Here is an 8,508-nt window from a genome sequence, read left to right as displayed (position 1 = left end):
CTCATCTTCTGCTCTGTCTTCTCTAATACATAGCACTGCCTACCTTTTAATATACCGTACAATTTGTACTTATTTCTTAAGCTTATTGTTTATTGTTTCCCTCCACTAGAAGATGAGCTCCCGTAGGGCAGGAATTTTTTTTCTTTCTGTTTTGTTCACTTATGTATCCCCAGTGCCTAGAACATTGCCTGACGCACAACAGACACTCAACAAATATTTATGGAATGAATGAATGAATAAAATTCTCAAGGATCTAAAAATGATCTGACTGCTGTCTCCCAGACCTCTCCCTTCACCAACACGTATCTGCCAAAGAATCTTTCCCAGAAATACATCAATCGTTTATTATCACTGGTACTGTCGATACTTTGTGGCCAAAGCGATCGATTTATCCGCGTGCTTCACATCGGCTTGGTAGAGGAAACGTACTCACGACTTTGGCTCAGTGTCAAAATTAAATGGTGACCTTGGCTTCCTTCGCTTCCCCACAGAGGTTATTTCTTAATCGTAAAGGGAACGCTCACTCCTTGGGAAAAATAATATTTTTGCCACCTTCAGCTTGAAAATGGCTATTTGATATAGCTCGCGTGTGTCTCTGTCAGTGGCAGCTGGTAAAGCTTGGGTTGAAAGAGGCTCTGAGAAAGACCCGTTGCATTGTTGGAGAGAAGCTCGTCGCAAGGTGGAATTAGTTTACAATAACTTATTTACCTGTCCAAATCCCTCATATCACATTAAAGCTTTCCCCTGCTATCCAGGACTCTGGAGTGCTAAGAGGAACCAGGAAAATCAATTGATAATGATATATTCAGTTTAGAAAAATATATTGATTCCCAGGTAATGACAGCAGTGCATTTTTGCAGTGGAGGATGCCATTCCTTGTCGTGAAGACGGCTTTCCCATATATTACATTTGAAAGAGGGAACTGGGAATAGCCCTGCCTCACCATAACAGATAGGTTCTTTCTACTAGGTATTAAATCTATATTTAAAAAAAAGAAAAAAACAAATTCTCTCCAGGGAACCCATCCTTTGCCTCCTCAAGGTCTTCTTGCCCATTATCTAAAAGAAGTAATGATTTGTTTTTGTAATTCTAGAGTTTGTGTCCTGTTCTCTTTTCAGCATTAGATTAAAGACCTAAATTTCGTATTTTTCCCCGTCTTCGGAGTCTCTCGGTTTGAATCGGATGGAAGGCAATGCCATTATTCTCCCTTATCCACTGCTAGTGGCTGTGCTGGGGGGATTAGGGCTTTGTGTGTTTGGGGGGCGGGGGAGGGACATCTAGGGTCTGCCCCTTGAGGTTCTCTGCTGCCCACTTGGCCCCCCTTGTCTGGAAATACCATGGCAGCATTTGGGCACACCCTGTGTGAGAGGGTCCACACTCAGAAATTCAACACGGCAACAAGCGTCCACTTAGAGTGGGGACTGTCTAGGATACTGGAATTCCAAAGAGATCTCCTGCAAAAGAGGATACCCTTTCCCACCCCACCGCCACCCTTTTCCTTCTCTTTCTAGACTGTCTGGCCTCCTGGTGATGCTCACGCTGTGCTAAGTGTTGGTGGCCATCGAGGTTTTTGCATCCTGGGGACGAATCCCGAGCTCGCCAGAGACGGACATCGAAAGGTAAGTCTCTGCTCAGCTTGCCTGCACATAAGAAAGGCATCCGACGTGGACACTGACAGCTATTTCTCTAACACTGTTTTTCCAGCGGCAGTGAGGAAGTATAGAGCTGGTCCTCTTCACTGATGGTTAGGGATTCTTACACAGATGGGGATTAGAACCTAGCAAAGCTACCGGCCAATCTTCCTGGAATCAATCTATGAGCATTGTGGTGACTCTTCTGGGGGCGGCCAGCAGCTAGGGGACCTTTAAGCTCCTCAAAAACTATAATACTTCTTCGGTAATTTAACTTTTCTTGTTATTAAATTAGTATTAGTCAATGTCAGTAAAAGGCTATTTGTTCATTGTAAAAATATTTTAAAAGATAGCACCTAAAATTATAGAAATTACCTACAGTCATAATCCCAAGAAACAACCATTTTAGTGTCCTTTTCCAGACTTTCTTTCTAAGCACGTACGTAAAGTGTACACGCATTCGTGCATACATGCACACACGCACACGTACATGGGATCACACTGTGTAAGGCTTAGCAATGCATTCTTTTGACTTTATGATATTTAACATACATTTTTATGTCAGTAAATACAAATCTATAGCATTTTTAAACTCTTCATATCATCTGGATATAATAATCTACATAATTTCCTTACCCAGTGCCCTAATGGTAGGCATTTAGCATATTTTTAAATTTCACTCCTGCAAATAAAAACTCAACAAATATTTTTGCATCTGTATCTTTGCATAGTGATTTGATTATTTCCTTGGATCAAATTTATAAAGGTCTGGCTTTAAATTTTGATTCAGGATTTTCGAACCTAGATTATAAAGACCAGGTAGCCAGAAGAATTGGGGGAAATGTGGCCTACTTGTGAGGGCAGAAATCTGATGAAAAGAATGGGTGAGATTGCTTGAACACCCACCCAGCAGCCCGGACTCTGCCTGCAGAAGCAGGGGAGCCTGGAGATGGAGTCGCCAACACCCACTTACTGTTGCTCAAGGGGCAGGAGGATGGGCCTGGGATGAAGGTTGGAGGGAGGGAGTCCGGGCACTGGAATTCAGGACACGTAGGGCTCAGCTGGCCCAGCCTAACGTGAAGCTTTAGAAGTCCGCGGGCCAAAGTCACCTCCGCGTAGCACGTAGGGCCTGGTGCTGGGCAAGCCCAGGCCCCAGCAGCCCCAGGACTGCTTTGTTCTTAGACACCACACCCTGGTGCCCTCTGACCAGGTGCCTCATGGCCTCTCCCTGGGGCCAGCTTGTGGCCTGAACTCCTGCTTCCTTCTGCAGCAGAGATGAGAGCAGCAGATGTCCATGTCCAGGTTCGCTTTGGACTCAGACACAGCAGGGTTGGGGATGGCCCTGCATTCCCAGAGCGCTGGCATTGAGAGCTCTAGGATTCTGCAGCTCTAGGACTCTGAATTGCGGGTAGCCATGGTTGTCAGCAAGAAGTAGGAGAAGGCACCAGGCTGGGCCTGGATCAACTGCCAAAGTGGAAGAAACGTCCATTGGGTATCCAGCCTGCTGCCACCAAGCAGCCCTGGGGACAGCCAGCAGGGGCAGTTGGGTTTCTGGCCTTGGGAGCTGGTGGGCTGTTGGTGCACATGTAGTGGCACCACTGAGCGGCTGGACAGCCGTCCTGGTTGGTCGTCCCAGGCCCTAGGTAATGCTTTGCTTCTGTGACTATTGGGTGAGAGGAGGGGAGTTGAAAAACTAGACAGATCTGGTGACAGCGGCATCTTGGATCTGGTGATGGTGGCATTCCCAGCTCCTAGAGGGGGCAGACATGGAGGTAAGCATCTGAGACTAGGGAATGTTCCTCACAGAAGTCGGCTTTCCAAGGAGAAGCCTTCAAGTCTTAGATGCCGTGAGTGTGGCAAACGTGAAGGGGATCTAGAGACCAGGGGAACGGGCTTGACGGCCTTCATCTTGGGATCTTCTGTTCCTTCCCACTGACACAGGGTGGCACATGGCCCTTATTTATCCCAGCTTTCAAGAAGCATGTATTTTAGGATAGGGATGGACCTTGATGGGATACCTGATAGATCCACTCCCAGACTGGTGTCCCCGTGGTGAACTCATGTCAGTCTTCCCTACCACCTGGCCAGTTCCTGGAGGATGGGAACCACATCTGATTCATCGCCATATCCCCTTCACCACCCCCGCACAGCACCTGCTGGGGCTCTCAGTAAACACATCCCCGCACGCACAGCCACAACTGTTCCTGGGAACACCGTAGCTCGTGGCCTGCTGCCAGGTCGTGCTTTTCCCTTTTCCCTCACGTGCAGGACTGCATTGATTCCCAAGAAGATAGGAAGTTTCCACAGCCCAGTCTGTCCCCTGGTGACCAGTGGAAGAAGTTATCACTTTCCTGTGGAAACTGGGCCAGAACTCTGGGCTGTGTGCATCCTGCTGCGAAGCGGGGCCTGCTCCCATGCGAAGCAGGGAGGGCTGCTCTGTGCTTGTCAGTGACCGAGAGTGTGGTGCCAGCTCCAGCTAGCAGGAGTGAAACCTGATCCCTGCACTGCAGTGTGGGAGCCTGGCAGGGGTGGAGCTCAGGGAAGGTAGAGCTGAGGACCTGGTTTATGCAGAACCTGAGGCTGAGCCAAGAATGACGTTAACAGACACCTGGACTTTGGAGGTGGTGAAGGGCAAACACGGGTCCCCATCAGTGCCGAGGAGCGCCCCTCTGCAGCCTCCCCCGCCTCCATCCCTGCCCCAGCACTGCCCACCCAGGCCCCTTGTCCCCCTGCGTGCCTGGCATTCTGAGAGGACATTGCAGGTGCCTCCAGAGCTAATGGGACTTGGAACTCTTCCATTAGAGAACACCANGAGAGTGTGGTGCCAGCTCCAGCTAGCAGGAGTGAAACCTGATCCCTGCACTGCAGTGTGGGAGCCTGGCAGGGGTGGAGCTCAGGGAAGGTAGAGCTGAGGACCTGGTTTATGCAGAACCTGAGGCTGAGCCAAGAATGACGTTAACAGACACCTGGACTTTGGAGGTGGTGAAGGGCAAACACGGGTCCCCATCAGTGCCGAGGAGCGCCCCTCTGCAGCCTCCCCCGCCTCCATCCCTGCCCCAGCACTGCCCACCCAGGCCCCTTGTCCCCCTGCGTGCCTGGCATTCTGAGAGGACATTGCAGGTGCCTCCAGAGCTAATGGGACTTGGAACTCTTCCATTAGAGAACACCACGTGTCGTGCCCTAGACTTCCGCACTCACGGCAGCATCACTGGCAAAGCCATTCCGAAGGTTCTGCCCCCAGACCTTCTAATTTAACTATTCTTGTGAGGATGGGCGTAACACTGCTCTCAACTCATAGGTGTTACCAAATTCCTGGTCTCTAAGCCCTGAAGGATTGACATGGAAGTTAGAGATTCAGCAAAACGACGTTCCTGGATGATAGGTCATTTATTTACTCTTTCAGATATTCTAAACTCTATCCCCTGGATTACACCATCCGAAAGCCTGGGTACTTTGGCCGTCACACTGTCAACCCCGTTCATCTCACCCCACCCCCAGAATGCTTTCCCGTGAACCCTACAGGCTGTTAGAAGATCTTCTTTTCCTATCGATCATACCGATGTACCCATATGCGGGATTTTGTGGTCCNTTTGTGGTCGTTTGTTTATCCTGTCGCTGTGATCCCTTTGCTGGGCCCCTTGGGAGAAGTGCCTCTGACTTCAGCACAGACATATTCTCCTCCGTTGCCTTGTCATAGTACCTCATATCGAATCCTGTTGTAACATCAGCTTCTTGTTTGCCGCTTCCAAGTCAAAACAGTCGCTCTCAACTCTGGCTGCATATTAAAATCACCTGGGGACATTTTTAAAATTCTGATATCCAAGCTAGACACTCCAGATCACTTAGATCAAAATCTCTTGGGATGGGGCCCAAGCGTTAGTATTTTTGTGAGGTTCCCTGGGTGATTCCAATGGGAGGCCATGGTCAGAGGCACCGCCAAGCCTGGAGGCAAATCTGTGACCCACCTGTAACACACATACGGAACTTTCTAGATCTGGTTTCAGGGAGGCAGCAGCACCTGCGCCATTTCCTGTTCCTACACTTGCCGGTCTTCCTCCTGCTTTGGATTCACCTCGTCTCCTTCCATGTGTTCCTGTAAGTTACCTTCCATCCTTCCTGGAATTGGGTGAGGTGAGAACGGAATAGAAAGCCTCCTGCTTTTCTCTGGCAGGGCCCTGGCACAGCTCCCACCCCCAGCTCAGGCCTCTGAGGAGAGAGGGTCAAAGACCCCTTCCACACCCACCCACGGGTGCAGGCTGAGTGTCCCCTGTTCTGGGAATCCCACGATGGGGTCAGCACCCCAGTTCTGCCAAGAGCTGTCCAAGGCCCTGAAAGAGGCTCGGTGGGTTCACAGCATCTGTGTACTGATTGGGACCAGGGCAGAGAGGGGACTGGCAGGGGTGGCATCATGTGTCCAGGCCAGTGGCTGTGCCGCCCTGGTCTGCTCCCCTTGGTCTGCGAGACTCGGCCCCTTGGTGAACGACAGGCTGAGGTCATCATCAAAGGCAAGAGATGCCCTGGGAGTGGAATCTTTCCCCGTTTCTGGAAACAAAGTTGTTTGGGAACAGCAAGTACATGGTGCAGTTCCCGTTAGTTAACAGGGCTGGGGTGGGGCGTGCACGGCGGTTCACTCTAGCTGCAAAACCTCATTTGGCACCTGAGCTAGAAATAGCTTATCTGCAAACCTCAGAGTTTATTTTTGTGGCCAAGTTTGATTTTCCAAGCGACCTGTCTCCTTCCTTACCTTGAATGTGCCCCAGTGGCTGGGGCTGCTGGGAACAGTTGTGAGTTTGTGCCCTGCAGGAGGGCACCTGGCCCGGGGCGGAGCAACTGCCCAGCCTGCACCTTGCAAGCTCTGCCGTGTACTGTGAGTGCTCAGAGGGAAGTACGCTAATTTGCACAGAAATACCAAGTAGTCTAGTCATGGCCCCCCCACCAGAGCCCCACTCAGGGAAACACCATGCATACATCTGTCCGGTGACCACACGAGGATGCTGCCAAACTACTGTGTTTCTGTCCCTTCTTATCATTTCATGTATTCACAGGTCAGTCAAAAGAACTTTTAAGCTTTTGACTTCAATTATAAATTCCCTGTCTCTCTTGCTTTCTCTCTCTCTCTCTCTCCCCCCTCCCTCTTTCTCGTGTGCACATGCAGCATGACCGTGCAGGAGTAACAGCCTGTAGGTGGTTAAACAAGGAGCGTTTCAACATTCATTCCTGGATCCCTTCAAACACTTACTGGCGGCCACATTGCATATTGTTCTAGGGCCAGGGTCCAGAGAGGTCAGACAAAAGCCCTGTCCTCGGGGAGCTGGCAGTCCAGTGGGGAGACCAGAGAGTGAATACATTCTTATAAGATGTGATAAATGCAACAATAGGAATTTATACAAAGTGCTATGGAAGAACAATTCATTCGCTCAACAAATATTTCCTGAGCACCTACCATATGCCATGTATCATTCTAGGCAATGGGGATACAACAGTGACCATATGAGACCAAATCTCTGACCCAGAAATTCCATTTGAGGGGATGAGAGTACTCAGCAACTAACTTAGTTTGGTCAAAACTATAGGCTTCCAAGAAGAGGTGGCTTTAAACTGGAAATAAGATCTGTGTGTGTGTGTGTGTGTGTGTGTGTGTGTGTGTGTATGAACACACTCAGGGAATGTTCAGGCAATGGGAACAGCTTGTGCAAAAAGTCTCAAGATATAAAAAGACAGAAGAGCTCAGAGCCTAAGTACTAAGAGAGACCTACAGGTTGGGAAATGCAGCAAGAAAGGTGACTAAGCCTTGGTCGTGGTGGGCATTAAATGCCATGCTAAGCCTCCAAAAGTCACGCTCCCAGATAATGGAGACATAGCTGAAGGCTCAGAGAGCCCTCTCATAGCCAAGCTCCCAGTGCATCCTCAGACCCCAAAACAGAGACTCTTTGGCAGCCTGGGCTCTGGGCAACCACTGCCCCATCCCCAATTTGCTAGAACATCCCAGGGTAAGGTTGTAGGACATCTTTTACCTCCTCCCATGACCTAGTACTTTCTGTTTGCAAAGTGTTTTCACACAGTTCCCTCTACTTGATCATGAGGGAGACCTGAGGAGGTAGACAGAGAGGAATTACTGTTGTCATTTATTACATCAAGCAGCAGGCTGAGGCCCAGAGAAGGCCAGTGTCTTGCCCAAGCTCACACAGCCAGTCAGAGCAGAAGGGGAGCTAGAGTCCTTGTGTCCTGGTTCCTAATCCAGAGGTCCCTCCTGCCCCCATGTCAACTGCCGCTCCTTAGACCAAAATTAAAGAGCTCTGAGTAAGTGTCGATTACGTACCAGCCTACCTTCCACAAATGTTAGTTAAGCACTTGTATGTGTCTAGCCCAACATTGACTGACCATCCTCTGGGCCTCAGTGTACTCCGAAAGCAACCCAGAAAGAAAACTGTCCTTCCTCCCACCCACCATGACCCAAGAGGCCTAAAGACTACGGGTAGCCAGACCTATGCTGTCATCCACCAGCACCAACTTGAAGGGGCGACAGAAACACCATTACCAGCCAGAGACCACTCCACTGCCCCACTGGGTCCTCTCGTCCAGGCCACTTGGAGGCACGCTAATTATAGCTGCCAATACATCTCCCTCTCTGACTTGTAAGTGAGCTGGGTGCTGAAAGAGTAGGGGGCTTACGCTCACTCACAGGGCGACAGTTTGCCTGCATATGGCAGACGCAGCCTAGCAACCCTCCCGGGTTGGGTTTTTATTTTATTTTATTTTTTCTCTGATTTGTAGCAACTCATTTAGATAAAAGCTTCTGGTTCATAAGGAAGCAACAACAAAAAAAATCATTAAAAGCATATTTCTGCTTTGACAAAGTAACCTAGTAACAGCACAG

General features: G+C 49.6%; 1 protein-coding gene across 4 annotated transcripts in view; it reads left to right on the top strand.

Annotated features, from left to right (window-relative positions):
• The window catches only part of KLHL29 (kelch like family member 29), a 310,021-nt gene that overhangs the window by 82,384 nt on the left and 219,129 nt on the right, over positions 1 to 8,508 (top strand). For 2 of the 4 annotated variants that reach the window (XM_034659846.1, XM_034659844.1), the window contains exon 1: positions 1,221 to 1,619. The exons of 1 other annotated variant lie outside the window; for it this stretch is intronic. The gene's annotated coding sequence lies outside the window, so the exon portion shown is untranslated. Of the gene's footprint in view, positions 1 to 1,220; positions 1,620 to 8,508 lie in introns of those variants that run through there. One more of the 4 variants, XM_034659843.1, reaches the window with a different exon arrangement.

This window comes from Ailuropoda melanoleuca, chromosome 4, assembly GCF_002007445.2.
Source record: "Ailuropoda melanoleuca isolate Jingjing chromosome 4, ASM200744v2, whole genome shotgun sequence".
Classification (NCBI taxonomy): Eukaryota; Metazoa; Chordata; class Mammalia; order Carnivora; family Ursidae; genus Ailuropoda; species Ailuropoda melanoleuca.
This window is presented reverse-complemented; position numbering and strand designations above follow the sequence as displayed.